This window comes from Ahaetulla prasina, chromosome 3 (genome assembly GCF_028640845.1).
Source record: "Ahaetulla prasina isolate Xishuangbanna chromosome 3, ASM2864084v1, whole genome shotgun sequence".
In the NCBI taxonomy this organism is placed as follows: domain Eukaryota; kingdom Metazoa; phylum Chordata; class Lepidosauria; order Squamata; family Colubridae; genus Ahaetulla; species Ahaetulla prasina.
The window spans coordinates 117876278-117890954 of record NC_080541.1 but is presented as its reverse complement, the minus strand read 5'-3'; positions in this window follow the sequence as shown (position 1 = coordinate 117890954).

The following is a 14677-nucleotide window of genomic DNA, read 5'->3' as shown; positions in this document are numbered from 1 at the left end:
GCGATCTTGTCTTTTCTAACTTACCAAGAAGTAGGTTGTAGTCTATTTTGTCAAATGTCTTGCTGAAGTCTAAATATACTATGTCCACAGCATTTCATTGGTCTACTAATTTAGTCACTTTTCAAAGAATAAAATAAAATTGGTTTGTCATGATCTATTTTTAACAAGCCTGTGCTTAGACTTCCGGCTTGGCTCCGCTTCGTTGAAAAAGCAGTCCTGTTTAGGCTGCTAACCTCGTAGTCTGTAGGGCTGTCAGGACATCGTAAATCACGTCCGACAGCTTGTAAAATCTCTTCCCTCTGGCAAAGAGAGAGAGATGAGCATTCAGGCTGAAGTTGAGACACCCAAAAAAGCCACAGGCTTGAGGGGAGAGCTCCTTCTATAGCCTGAAAAGCTCCGGACTGGGGGGGGCCCTGCCTTGGCAGGGAAAAAACGTAGCGACCAATATCCATGGCAGGAATTGTTTATGATGGATTGTAACATGGACGGAGCAGAAACTGGAGTTCTAGCATTTGTTTGTAAGAAGACTGCAAGCCCCTGAGGATATATTTGTTGTGAAGATAGGAGAAAAGAAAGCAAATGGAGTTTTGTGGAATGTGTGTACTGGAAACGAAAGTTAAAGAAATGCTTACTAACAGCTAATCTGGAACTAGAAGATATACAGGAAGATACTGACTAAATGGAAGAAATGAGAATTTTATGATTTATATTTTTTCTTCTTCTTTGGGATTATAGTGATTTAGAAGAAAAGTTTTTTGAATTTTTTTTTAAACTCTTTTTGGTCTGTTATTAGGTTATATTTTAAAAAAATGGCTTTTAAGCAAATAGTACCAAAAGTCAGTAAAAATTTTGAAATTTCTTCAGTTCAGATTCAAAAATTAAAAGAAGAAATTAAAAAGGAATTAAGAAATTCTTTACAGGAGTTTTTGGAGAGTCGCTTTTTAGAAATAGATCAAAAATTTGATGAAATAGAGAAAGAGATGTTGGATTTTAAGGAAGTGGTGGAAGAGCAGAAGAGGGAAATGAAAATGGTAAAGGATGCAATTGCGCAAATATTAAGCTCTTGTATTCAGATGGAAGATAATCTTGAAGAAATTAATAAAGCTAATTTAGAGTTGCAAAGGAAAATAGAGGAAATTCAAAAAAATCAAAACAATTGGAACTTAGATAATAAGATGGAAGATATACAGGCAAAGGTAGATAGGGCAGATGAAGAAAGAGTAATATTACAATATAGATTGATGGAATATGCTATAAGGGTGAGGGGGTTGAAGCAAAATAGGAAAGAAAATTTAAAAGAGATTTTTACGCAAGCCTTTGCTCAGATAAAGGGTGTGGAGCCAGAAGACTTTGAGATTAATATTGAAAGAATTTATCGTGTTAATTCTTGGTGGGCAAGACAAAATAGAATACTGAGGGATGTGGTTATTTATTTTACAACTAAAAAGATTAGGTATGAAATTTTGCAAGCCTTTTATAAAAATAAATTTCAAATATTGGGACAAGATATAAAATTGATGAAGGAAATTCCTCCTAAAATGTTAAGAAAGAGAAGAGAATTTGCTTTTTTAGTGGATGAATTTAAGAAACATCAGATATATTTTAGATGGGAAGTTCCAATGGGTTTGTCAGTGAATTTTAGAGGCAGAAAGTATTTTCTTAATTCAGTTATGAAAGCAAGACATTTTTAATTTAATGTTTTAAAGAGTGGGAATCGTTTGTTGTTAGATGCTAAGTTAACTGGTTTGGAAATGATGGAAAATAGAATAGGAGAGGGGAGGAATGTTTAAGATGTGAATATGATGATTATGGTTAATTTTTGGAATTGATTTGTTTAGGATATAAATTATAGGACTTTTGTTATTAGCTATTTGTATGGTATAAATCTATGGGATGATATTATTTAATTGTGAAGGATGGAAAGTAAAATTTATGAATTTAGATAATGTTGTGGATGTAATGATTTTAACTGCTTACTGTTATATTGTGTATGTAGTTTAAATGATTATTTGTTTTAATTGGAAATATTGTATTTGAGAGATCTTATTTGAACTGATATTTGATTGATGGCGTAGTATTGGAAGATTGGATATTAAATGTTATGACAATTGAAATATATAAGTGATGAGAATTTGAATTTGAGAAGTTGGATTGTAATTTAAGAAATGGACTTATGAAATTTGAAGGAATATACAAGTGGGGGAAAAAAATTGAATTTTAGAAGATGGACTAATTTTTAAAATGGATTGTAAGAAGAACGGACATTAAATGTTATGGCAATTGAAGAAATATATAAGTGATGAAAATTTGAGTTCGAGAAGATGGACTGTAATTTAATAAATGGACTTATGAAATTTGAAGGAATATACAAGTGGAAAAAATTTGAATTGGAGAAGATGGATTAATTTTAAAAATGGATTGTAAGAAGAAGTAATATGTGAAGTTGGTACTGCTTTTTTTCTTTTTTCTTTTTTATTATTCTTTCCTATCTCTTTATTTTTATTGTGAGGGGATTTAAAGTTTTAAATTTTTGAAGGAGGGAAGTTATGTATATTTTGTATACTTTAGCTTGTGATTGTTGGTCATAATATCCAGTATTTGCTCTGGGAAGTCCGGGGGGGAGGGGGGAGGGGGGAAAGGGGGGGAAATGATACATGGATTGATTATTAATGTACAGTAATGTTTGAAGATATGAAATTAAAATTTAAAATGATACTGGGGCTGCCTGACTGCCATTTCAGAAAGAAAAAGAGAGAGGAGTAGAAGGAGGGAAGAAAGTAGGTAGGAATGAGTAGAGAAGGAGGAGGGGAATAAGAAGGTTAGATAGGGTGGAAGAAGGGAGGAGTGGAGAAGGAAGAGAGGAAGTAGTAAAGCGAAGGAGATGAGGATGGATGGGAAAGTAGTAGAGGGTAGAGAGGGAGGTTGTGAAGAAAGGAAGTGGCAGTCGGGCAGGCCTGAATCAGTAATAAATAAAAATTAATGATTAATGATGGATAATAGTTTGTACATAAATATGATGCTGGAAAATGGAAATAAAAATTATTAAGAAAAAAAAACAAGAAAAAAAACAAGCCTGTGCTTAGTTACTAGTATAACTTTATTTGTTTCTAGATGTTCACAGATCTGTTTTTTGATTAATTTTTCCAGTGTCTTCCCAAGTATTGATGTTAGGCTGATTGGTCTGTACTTTCCTCTGTGTCTGTTTTTTTCCTTTTTTTAACCTGATGGCATGCTGTAGCATTTCAGTGGAATAACTGAGAAAGAGGTTCATTGGGATGGAGCAGCATCAGTGCACCAAACAATGCTGGGACCAGAAATGGGGATTAGCTATGCCCAAGCTGCCACAGGGCCCTTGCCTTCCCAGTCCCAGCCCAGGATGATGGGATCAGTGACTTGGGGAATGGTGAATCCCCAAGGAATAACTATCCCTCCCTCATGGGGTCCTGAGAAACCCCCAGTACTTCAGGCTATGGAGGAGAAGCAGACATAAGTGATCTCCCAAGTGATCTCCCTCCCACAGGCGAAGGGAGTGCTGTTGGGCTACATCCTGATCTGGGACAACCAAGAACTCCCTCCCCTGAGGGTGACCTTCAACAGGAAGCTGGAGAAGTTAGCTTACTTCCTAAATCAGTTGTGAAGCTACTTGGACTGGTATGCGGCGACTATCTGGATGACATGGCATGTATGAACACCATTACTGCAAGCTTGGAGGGGGAAGCAGCAGACTGGGTGCTGTTCCTCCATGATGAGGGAGCTCTAGAGTTGAGGAACATTGATAACTTCATGGAGGAGCTCTGGGCTTTATTTGGGGACCCTTTGCAGAGCCACAAGCTGAAACAGAGATTCAGACTATCCGGCAAGGAACTAAACCAGTGGCCAAATACATCCAAGAATTTTGAAGCCTGGCAGGGAAGCTGAGAGGGTGGCCAGAGTAATTGCTGGTCTACCAATTCTGAGATGGGTTGAGTCAGGAGCTGTAGTAAAACCGCATACCCTGAGGAGTCCTGGGTGAGCTCCATGCCTGGTTCCAACAGGTGAATGCTGTGGAGTTAGACCTGGTGGAATATAAGTGGCATGTTGGACTCAAGAGCCAGGAGAGACACTTGCTGTGATGGAGGATCCTGGGGGCCTCTGCCTTAGCCCCAAGGGAGAACCCAAGACACCCAGAAGGAACTTGTTTCTGATGTGGGAAAGAGGGCCATTGGACCGTGACTTGCCCAGAACCACAATTGCTAACATCCCAGAGAGTCCCACACCAACTGAAGACCAAGAAGGCACTGAAGAAGGTGAAGGAGAAAATGTAGGTGGCATATCAGTTGTGGAGGTCTCTCCTCCTTCCAGCAAAGGGAAGGAAAATCCAACCCCTGTCAAGCCCCACCTGATCTTCTATGAGAGTGACAGTGAAGGGGAAAATTACCCAATGGTAAGTGGAGCCATTGCCCCTTTCAATGAAAATTATGATGCTCCACTCAGAAACCCAGGGAGATTTCAATGCCCTGATAGACTTGGATTGCACCCGATGTTTGATCAGCTTGCAGACGGTAGAAAAACTAGGCTCAGAGTAAGAAAGCTGAGGCAGCTGAAGTTTGAGCAAGCTGGTAGCTCAATCATGAGGGGGTGCCCGCTATGTGCCTGATGCAGTCAGTGACCATGAGACCAGGAAGCCACAAAGAAACCATCCAATTCATGGTAGCCCCAAAAATGGCAGAGACAGTGATACTGGGGTTATCATGGTTGAAAAAATGGAACCCTGTGGTGAATTGGGGAAGTGTCCAGTGGCACTTAAAGGCAGGGACCAAAGGATTAGAGCTAGCAGGAAAACTGAACAGAAGAGCCCAGGCACAAACCAGAGGGGAAGGGAGGGCTGAGCCAGTCAATGCCCTAGTTGAACCCAGTTCTGGGAAGCCAGACATCCCAACCAACTACAGGGACCTGGTCGAAGTGTTCATTGAGAAGGAGTCTAACATGCTCCCTCCCCATCATCCCACAGATTGTGCAATTGAGATATTACCAGGATCAAAACTACCTAAGCTCGAAGACTTCCGGGTGGCTCCACCTCTTCGCTGAGCCCTAATTAAAGGGGCTCCGCACTGAACATCGTAAAGCCAGGAAAAGCCGGCTTTAATCTTTTTCCCTGGATGAAAGGGGAAGATAAGAGCAGCAGGAAATGTTGGTAGACCTCCCCAGAGGCTTTGTTTTAATTAAGCAGAGCTTCGAAGGGTCGATGGGTCCCATAAATATTCCTGCCATAAGCTCCGACTTCAGTGCGCTCCTGCAAAAGCAGGAAAAGAAGAAAGTGTCCATCTCTGCTAATTGTCTTATCTTTATGGATCTCTTTAAGCAGACGGAATGAGTGCCAGGGGACAATTATTGGATTGCAAGTATTTTTGATTTCCTGACTTCTACCTTCTAAAAAAGAGAAAAAAATTTTTCCTTTGTTTTAATTGACTCTTAAAGATGGCGCCTGAACGGGAGTGAAAGTGACGAATGGAATTTCAAACAGTCTGTGCAACTAAGAAGATAAGAAATGTTATGTGTGGATTTTAATGAAGTGAACTGAGCTCTCCTATACTTAAAGGGGAAAAGAGAAGTTTCTAGACTTATATTTTGTGAATTTTAAAACTGAAATGGCTACTAAACCACCTAAGACTGGGGGCAGAAGGGGTTCTGAACCAGCTTTAGAAGATCTGATTAAAGAGCAAGGGAAAGTGTCTGAAGAAAGGTTTAAGGAGATTATGGATAATAATGAGAAAATAAGAGAAGAAATAAAAGAGAATAATAAAAAAATAAGAGAAGATATCTTGATGGCTTTTCAAGGTTTGGCAAAAAGACTGGAGGAAGTGGAGGAGGAGGTGCAAGAAATTGTTCAGTCAAATCAACAAATAGAAAATAGAATGGGGGGAATGCAAATCAAATTGGATAAAAATGAAGATCAAGTGGTGGTGATGCAGTATAGAATGATGGAAGGAGCTCTGAGAATTAGAGGTTTGAATGAGGAGAAAGGGGAAGATTTAAAAAAAAATTTATCAGAAGCTCTGGCTGAATTTATTGAACTTGATCCACAAGAGGTTGCTTATCAAATTGACAAAATTTATAGAGTTAATTCTTGGATTGCTAGGCAAAAGAAACTTCCTAGAGACATTGTGGTTTATTTTTTGAAAAGAACAGTGAGGAATCAAATTTTGCAAGTTGCTTTTCAGAAAAACTTGAAAATAGGGGAACAGGAGTTGAAGGTTTTGAAAGAGATTCCTCCCAAGATGTTAAGGGATAGAAAGGACTTTACATTTTTCACTCAAGAACTTAAGAAATACCAGATTCAATTTAGATGGGAGGTTCCAGTTGGCTTGACAGTGTATTATCAAGGAAGGAGACATCGTATTGACACAGTGCTTAAGGCCAAAGATTTTCTTTCTACAGTGTTGAAATTTGAAATAGAAATAATAGAAAAAAGAATTCAAGAGACTCAAATGGGTGTGGAAGCTGAGGTGATTCCAGTGATGTTACCATCAGAGGAACAACCACAAGAACAAAGACTGACGAGGGGAGCCCTTAAGCGTAAAGAAAAGGAGCAACAAACTCAAAGTAAAGTTCAGGATTCTGCTACAGAAGCGGTGGGAGGAGCACGTCAAGATACGGAGGACGATCTTCAGTTGATTGCTCAAAGGCTTCAGCAGCCCAGTAATGGCAAATAAAATCTTGACTTGGAATGTCAATGGTTTGAACTCAGCTCAGAAGAGAAGAAAATATTTCATTATTTGAAACAATTAAAATGATGTTATTTGCTTACAAGAAAGCATATTAAATTATCAGATCAAAAGTACCTAATAAACTCAAAGTTAGGTAAACATTTTGTTGCTTCAGCTTTGGAGAAAAACATGGCATAGTGGTTTATTTGAGAAAAGATATACCAGCCAAGTTAATAGAGGCAGATATTCACGGAAGATATATTGCTATTGAACTTACAATAGAAACAAAAGGACTCTCTTGCTTGGTATATATGCACCCAACCAGCAACAAGAAAAATTTTATAGAATGTTATATGATAAGTTGATTCTATGGGATTATAAATCGTGTATTATATTGGGAGATTGGAATGGAGTAATAGATACACGAAAGGACAAGAGAATTTCTTCCAAGAAGATACCTGCACATGCAAAGCTGCCTAAATCCTTTTTGATATGATAGAAGATTTTGAGTTAAGAGATGTATGGAGACTGCGGAATTTGGAGGAAAGAGACTATACTTTTTTCTCTGATAGGCATCAATCCTTCTCACGTATTGATTTTATTTTAATTTCTAATGATTTGCTTTTTAGGGTGAAGAAAACTAAGATATTTCCAAGATGTTTGTCTGATCATAGTCCTGTTTGGATGGAATTGCAATATGGAAAAGAGGGTAGAAGAACTTGGAGATTAAATGAAAATTTGTTTAGATATCAGGATAATGTAAATCAATGTAAAAAGCAGATGAAAGAATTTTTTGATTATAATTTGAATAATGAAACATCGATAGAAATGGTTTGGGACTCCAGTAAAGCTTTTATGAGAGGTGTGTTAATATATCTTAATAATAGACAGAGAAATAAGCAACAAAGACAGCGTAGGTATTTAGAAGAGGAAATTTATAAGAAACAACAATTATTAATACATAATCCACATGATCAAAAACTTAAAGATGCAATAAAGTTACTACAGAATCAATTTAATATGATAATGGCTGATCAGGTGGCAACAAATATACAATATGCCAAACATAATAGTTTTGTAATGCAAATAGACCTGGTAGGTGGTTAGCATATACTTTAAGGAAAAGACAAAACAACGTACTATAGAAAAATAGAATATAAAGGTAAAGAGAGATATCAACAGGATAAAATTAAAAAGCTTTTTAGAATATTATACAAATTTATATCTTAAAGATAATATATTGAATAGGGATATTGATAATTATTTGAAGGAATATAAGGTTAAAAATTTAACTTTAGAACAAACGGATGAACTGAATCGGCCTATAACCTCGGAAGAAATTATCTTGGTAATTAAACAATTAAAAATGGGAAAAACTCCTGGTACGGATGGGCTCACAGTTAGTTATTATAGGAATTTACAGGATGAGATGTTAGGTCCACTTAAGAAATTATTTAATCAGATACAGCTAGGAGGGGGAATTCCCCCCTCATGGAGAACCTCTTTTATTTCATTGATACCAAAAGAGGAACAGGATTGTTCTAAACCTGGGAATTATAGGCCAATCTCACTTTTAAATAATGATTATAAGATTTTTGTTAAAATAATAGCTAATAGATTAATGTTGATTCTGCAGCGAAGAATTCATAATGATCAATCTGGATTTATAAAAGGGAGACAGATGAGGAATAATGTTAGGCAGATTGTTAATTTACTGGAGTACTTAGAAAAGAAAATTTTTATTCCAGCAGCATTTATTTTTCTCGATGCAGAGAAAGCTTTTGATCGATTGCATTGGGAATTTTTATTTAAATTAATAGAAAAGATGCAATTTGGAGATGGTTTTGTAAGAATAATTAAGGCAATTTATGGAGAGCAAACAGCACAGATTATAATCAATGGTAGCTTAACAGAACCTTTTAAGATTGCGAAAGGAACAAGACAGGGATGTCCTTTATCACCATTATTGTTTATTTTAACTCTAGAACCATTATTGGATAAAATACGAGAAGTAAAGGAGATAGAGGAATTAGAGTTAGACAGTATGAATATAAGTTAAGAGCTTTTGCAGATGATTTGGTGATTACTTTAACAAACCCTATAAATTCTAGTAAATCTTTGTTGGAAATAATTGATCAATATGGGAATGTCTCAGGGTTTAAGGTAAATCAGAAAAGACAAAAGTGATAATAAAAAATATGGCCAGACAACAGAAAGAAAAACTAGAGGAAGTAACAGGATTTGAAATTGTAAAGAAGGTTAAGTACTTAGGGGTTTATATTACGTCGTCAAATGTGAAATTGTATAAGAATAACTATGAGGTTTTATGGCAAAAAGTTCAGAAGGAGTTGATTGTTTGGAAAAAATTGCAATTATCTTTGCTGGGGAGAATTGCTGCTATTAAAATGAATGTTTTACCTAGATTTTTATTCCTCTTTCAGATGATACCAATAATTAAGAAAGATAAGAATCTTGAGGAATGGCAGAAGGGAATTAACAAATTTATATGGGAAGGTAAAAAAGCTAGGGTTAAAATGAAAGAAATTACAAATTAACAATGGCAACTGCATATAAAGAAAATATACATAAAATGTTTTATAGATGGCACATGCCACCAGAAAGGTTAGCAAAAATGTTTAAGGATAAATCAGCTAAATGTTGGAAATGTTCACATTTGCCAGGATCATACTATCATATGAGGTGGTCATGTACATAAGCAAAAAATTATTTTTATAATTATAAATTATATATTATTAATATTATATTAATATAATATTATATATTAATAATATTATATATTATTATTATAAAATTATAGAATACAGACACGGTTAGAGGAAATGTTACATCAGCATATAGAATTAAAACCAAAGATTTTTTTATTGGGTATTTTAGCAGCGAGATATAGTAAAGAAGATACTATTTAATCATACACATAATAATAGTAGCAAGAATTGTATTTGCGCAAAATTAAAAGGTAGAAAAAAATCCCATCAGAGGGTGAAGTAATAAAGAAGATTTTAGATTGTGCGGAAATGAACAGATTAACATTAAGAATAAAATATAAAGAGGAATTGGTGTATTTCAAGACATGGGGAAGATTTTATGTATGGTTAGAAAAGAAATATGAATAAAAGATGACAGATTAATAAACCAGACAAGGTAAAGTTAAATGAGAGAGAAGACAAAAGGAAATAGAAACCCAGATGACAACAGTGTAAATAGAAAAGGGGGATGGGTGGGAAAGAAAGAATGTTATTATATAAATGTACAACTATGATGATAGATGTGTAATGGGTAAAATTGAAAAGAAATTGAAAAGAAAGTAAATATTGATAGAAAATTGGGGCTGCTCGGATACCAAGAGGGGAAATATTGGACAACAAAGGAGAAAGGAGAGAGGAGTAGAGGGTAAGATAGGAGAGGAGAAGGAGAGAGAAGAATGGAAGAAAGGGAAAAGGAGAGGAAGAAAGGATAGGGGAAAAGAGTAGGAGAAAAGGTTAGATGGGGGAGAAGAAGGGAAGTGGAAGGAGAAGAGGAAAGAAGAAATTAGAAGAGGAGAGAAGAAGCTAGGGAAGGGAAAGAAAGAAGGAAAATAAGGTTTGTTGTAAAATAAGGGAAAAGAAAGGGTAGAAGAGCAACCCCGAATGAAATTAAAAATTAGTTTTTTCTTTTTTTCCTTTCTTTAAAAAATATATGTATATGTGTGATTAACCATGAATAAGAGAATGTACATTTACAATGTGTTTATAAGAAATAAAATAAAAACTTTTTTAAAAAAAAGAAACTTTTCCTTTCTTTCTTGTCTAACTTCTAATCATGTCACCTACTTAAAAAAAGAAAAAAGGAAACGGAAGAAGAGTGCAAGAGAAAAGAAAAAGTAATTCAGAACAACAACAGAATAGAATAGAATAGGAATTTTTAGAATAGAATTTTTTTTTATTGGCCAAGTGTGATTGGACACACAAGGAATTTGTCTTGGTGCATATGCTCTCAGTGTACATAAAAGAAAAGATACGTTCATCAAGGTAAAAAAATCATCCAACATCTCTTGCCTGCTTCAGTACTTTATTTGCTATGCTTTACATGAAAAATAGGAAAGAAGACGATTAAATCAAGACAATATAAAAATAAAAAAGAAATCATCTATCCATCATCCTTTGTCCGCTTCAATACTTTAATTTCTATGCTTTTTTTTTACTTGCCTCCCAAATTCCTCTCTTAAATATTTACCTACTTCTTGGATGTTTAATCTAGGTATTCCTCCCACCTCTACCCTCTTCCACTGCCCAATTTCTAACATTTCTACCCAGGCCCCTATCTTTCTTTCAAACCTAGCTTTCTCCTCTAATATATTCTCCCCCTGGTTTAATTCATCAACCATTATTATTTCCACTGTTGCCTCCTCTTTGTCTTCCTCCTTCTTCATTCCTTCTGTTGACTCCTCCTTTTCCTGGGTGTCTTGATCTTTATTCATCATCTCATGTATAGTATTTTCCATTTTTTCCCATAATCTCCTTAAATCCTTAAAATAAATATTCAAGAACTATTTATTCAATCTTTAAGTTATTTTTCAAGGAGTGCACTAGTCCCAATTCTTTATGTCCCATTAACAATCAGTTCTATTTAAGTAGTTCTAGAGGTTAAACTTGAGTTTCCAATAATCCAATAGTCATAGGATGACTAGAAGTAATCCAATAAAAATTTTCACACAACTTCATTTAGTTATTTCCAGGCTTGTAATAGACATTTCCAGACTTGTAGTTTTTTCTTTCATCAGCAGGTGGCACTCTCAGCTTAGATTTCAATATAACCACATTTCCAGTGCTCTTTTAGTTGTAAAAGAATTATAAAAGCAGAATAAATTTTGCAAAGAAATGAGTCCAGCATTTTAAAATGTATTCCCAGTACCATAACTTCCCAGCTTAAGGGTTCAATTTTCTGTATATTTCAAAATTTATTATTTCCACTCTTCCACCCTTCATTTCCAATCTGGTGGTCTGGTAGTTTCTCCAAATGTCTAGCCACCGTTTTAACAGCTGAGTTCGAGCAGATAATTTTGAATTGTTCCTTAGGGTTAAATTTAAGGTAGAAGAAAATTCCTCTCCCTCAGTTCCACTCATTGTTCACCTACTTCGCTTTAGCACCAGTCTTAGATAGTCATCAGCCATCCCAGCTTTGTGGTGGCCATCTTTAGGCTGCCTTTTCTTCTGGCCATGGCTGAGAGGGAGATGGAACCCTGGAGCCAACAGGAAAGCTGTGACTTTCCTCGACCTCTTGGGGTGCCTCTCTTTGCTTCAGCACCCCTTCAGGGTGGCTTTGGCTCATCTTGGAGCCCACAAACAGGAGAAGTCAGTGCAGGGGACATGGAGACCCATTCCCTGCATCTGTATCACAGCAGCGTCAACCGGAAGCCTCCAGCCCCTATACTTTTCAAGGAGAAGAAGGATAGGTCCATGAGACTATGCATAAATTTCTGTGGAATTAATGGAGTGTGTGTCGAGAAATGTACCCCCTCCCCCTCATAAAGGACATGCTGGGACCTATTCAAAGGGAAGGTATTCACCAAGCTGGACTTGAGGGAAGCATATTATCGAGTAAGGATTAAAAAAGGAGATGAGTGGGAAATGGCCTTCAATTGCCCCCTGGGATGTTACCAATTCCGAATGATCCTGCTCAGACTGCAGGGAGCCCCAGCTGTATTCATGCAATTGCTAAATGAGGTGGTATCTGAACATTTATACAAAGAGATCCTTGTATACATCCTCATCTATTCCAAAATGACAGAAGAGCATGTGAAATTAGTATGGGAGGTGCTGGGGAAACTCCTAGATGCCAAACTCTATGCCAAACTATTGAAATATGCTAGCCTGGAAGCTAGCATGTATTACTTAGGTTACCAGGTGTCAATTGAGGGAGTAGAAATGGACCATGGGGAGGTGAAAACAATACTGGAGTGGGATTCCCCCCCCAACAGAAAGCAGCTGCAAAGCTTCTTGGGCTCTGCGAACTTCTCCTGGCAGTTTATTCCATCATTTGCCCAAATTGCTGATCACTGAACTGCTAAAAATGGATGAAGAAGGGAGTAAAGGCCAAGCCTAGTCAGCTGCTGAACTGGACCGTGGAGTACCAAGTGGCCTTCGAAAAGCTCAAGCAGTTATTTGCAGCCGGTCCAATCCTTAAACACCTGAACCCAGACAAACCATTTGTCATGCAAGCTGACACTAGCAACACAGCAGTGGGGGCTGTCCCACTTCAAAAGAACACCAAAGGAAAGCTGCAGCCATGTGCCTACCCCTCCCATAACTCACTGACACAGAAAGATGTTGGGCATTGTGGGAGAAGGAGGCTTACATGGTCCAATGGGCACTACTGACCTGGAGACAGTTTTTAGAAGGAAGCAAGATTCCATTTGAAGTATGGACAGACCACACGAATTTACAGTCACTGATGACCCTGAAGAAGCTTTCTCCGAAACAAGTGCAATGGGTTCAATACTTTAACTGATTCAACTTCATGCTTAAGTACTTGCCTGGAAGGAAAAACTTTCTGGCAGATGCACTCTCCTGGATGCCCCAGTACAAAGACATCTGGGAGGAGATAGTTAACTCTATCATCGCCTCCAAACAGCTGGCAGCAAAAGCCTCAGAGAAGCATCTGGCAGATAATAACCCAAGACAGGTGGAGCAGGGGTTGCAACATCTAACCAATTATAACAATGCAGGTTGGCGACCCCCAGGGGGAGGGCCTTCTCTGTGGCAGCACCAGCCCTGTGGAATGAGCTTCCTCCTGGACTACGACAACTCCCTGACCTCCGGACCTTCAGACGTGAACTGAAGACTCTATTATTTCAGCGTGCGGGACTAGCCTAAGAACAAAATGTTTTAACCAAATTTTAATGGGGGTTTTATTGGTTCTTATTGTTTTAGTGATCAGGCTTTGATAATATTTAGTTTTAATCTGGGTTTTAAATGTTTATTTATTATATTGTTTTATATTGTTTTAATATGCCTGTGAACCGCCCTGAGTCCTATGGGAGATGGTGCGGTATATAAGTTTAATAAATAAATAAATAAATAAAATAAGGGAAATATGATGAAAACAGCCAACGCTGATGCCCTACTGGTGGAGGAGCTAAATAGCTTCTTCTTTCGCTTTGAGGTTAAAAGACCTGTCTCTGTGGCTCTAGCTCAAAGGTCCTCTCCAGCCACCCCAGCCACTCACCCTGCATGAACATCAAGTGAGAGCTGTGCTGAAAGCTGTAAATGCCAACAAAGCTGCAGGTCCAGATGGAGTGCAGGAGAAAGTAGTAAAAACCTGTGTTGACCAATTAACAGGGGTCCTGACAAGGATTTTTAACATCTCCCTGCAATTGGCTAGAGTTCCATTTTGCTTGAAAGCAGCCACTATCATTCCAGTTCCGAAGAAAGCAGCCATAAACAGCCTGAATGACTATAGACCCATTGCACTGATGTTCATAGTGATGAAGTGCTTTGAGAGACTGGTTCGACAACACCTCGGGTCCTGTCTTCCATAAATTTTGATCAACACCAGATTGCTTATAGAAGCTACAGGTCAACAGAAGACACCATCGGCACTGCTTTACATACTGCATTGAGACACCTCAAGAAATCTGGGAACTATGTCAGAATGCTTTTTATAGACTACAGCTCTGCCTTTAATATCATCTTACCATTCATTCTCATTGAAAAGCTGACTGACCTGAATTTTCCTCCCCTCATTTGTGACTGAGTCAAAGACTTCCTGACAGACCATCCACAAATAGTAAGAGTTAGGTCTCTAACATCTTTCACCCTGAAGCTCAGCATAGGCTCCCTTCAGGGCTGCGTGCTCAGCCCCTTCCTGTGCTCGCTGTATACATATGACTGCATATCCCAGAATCCATCTAACACTATAATAAAGTTTGCAGATGACACAACAGTGTTGGGGCTTATAACTGGAGAGGACGCATCAGCATACAACGAAGAAGT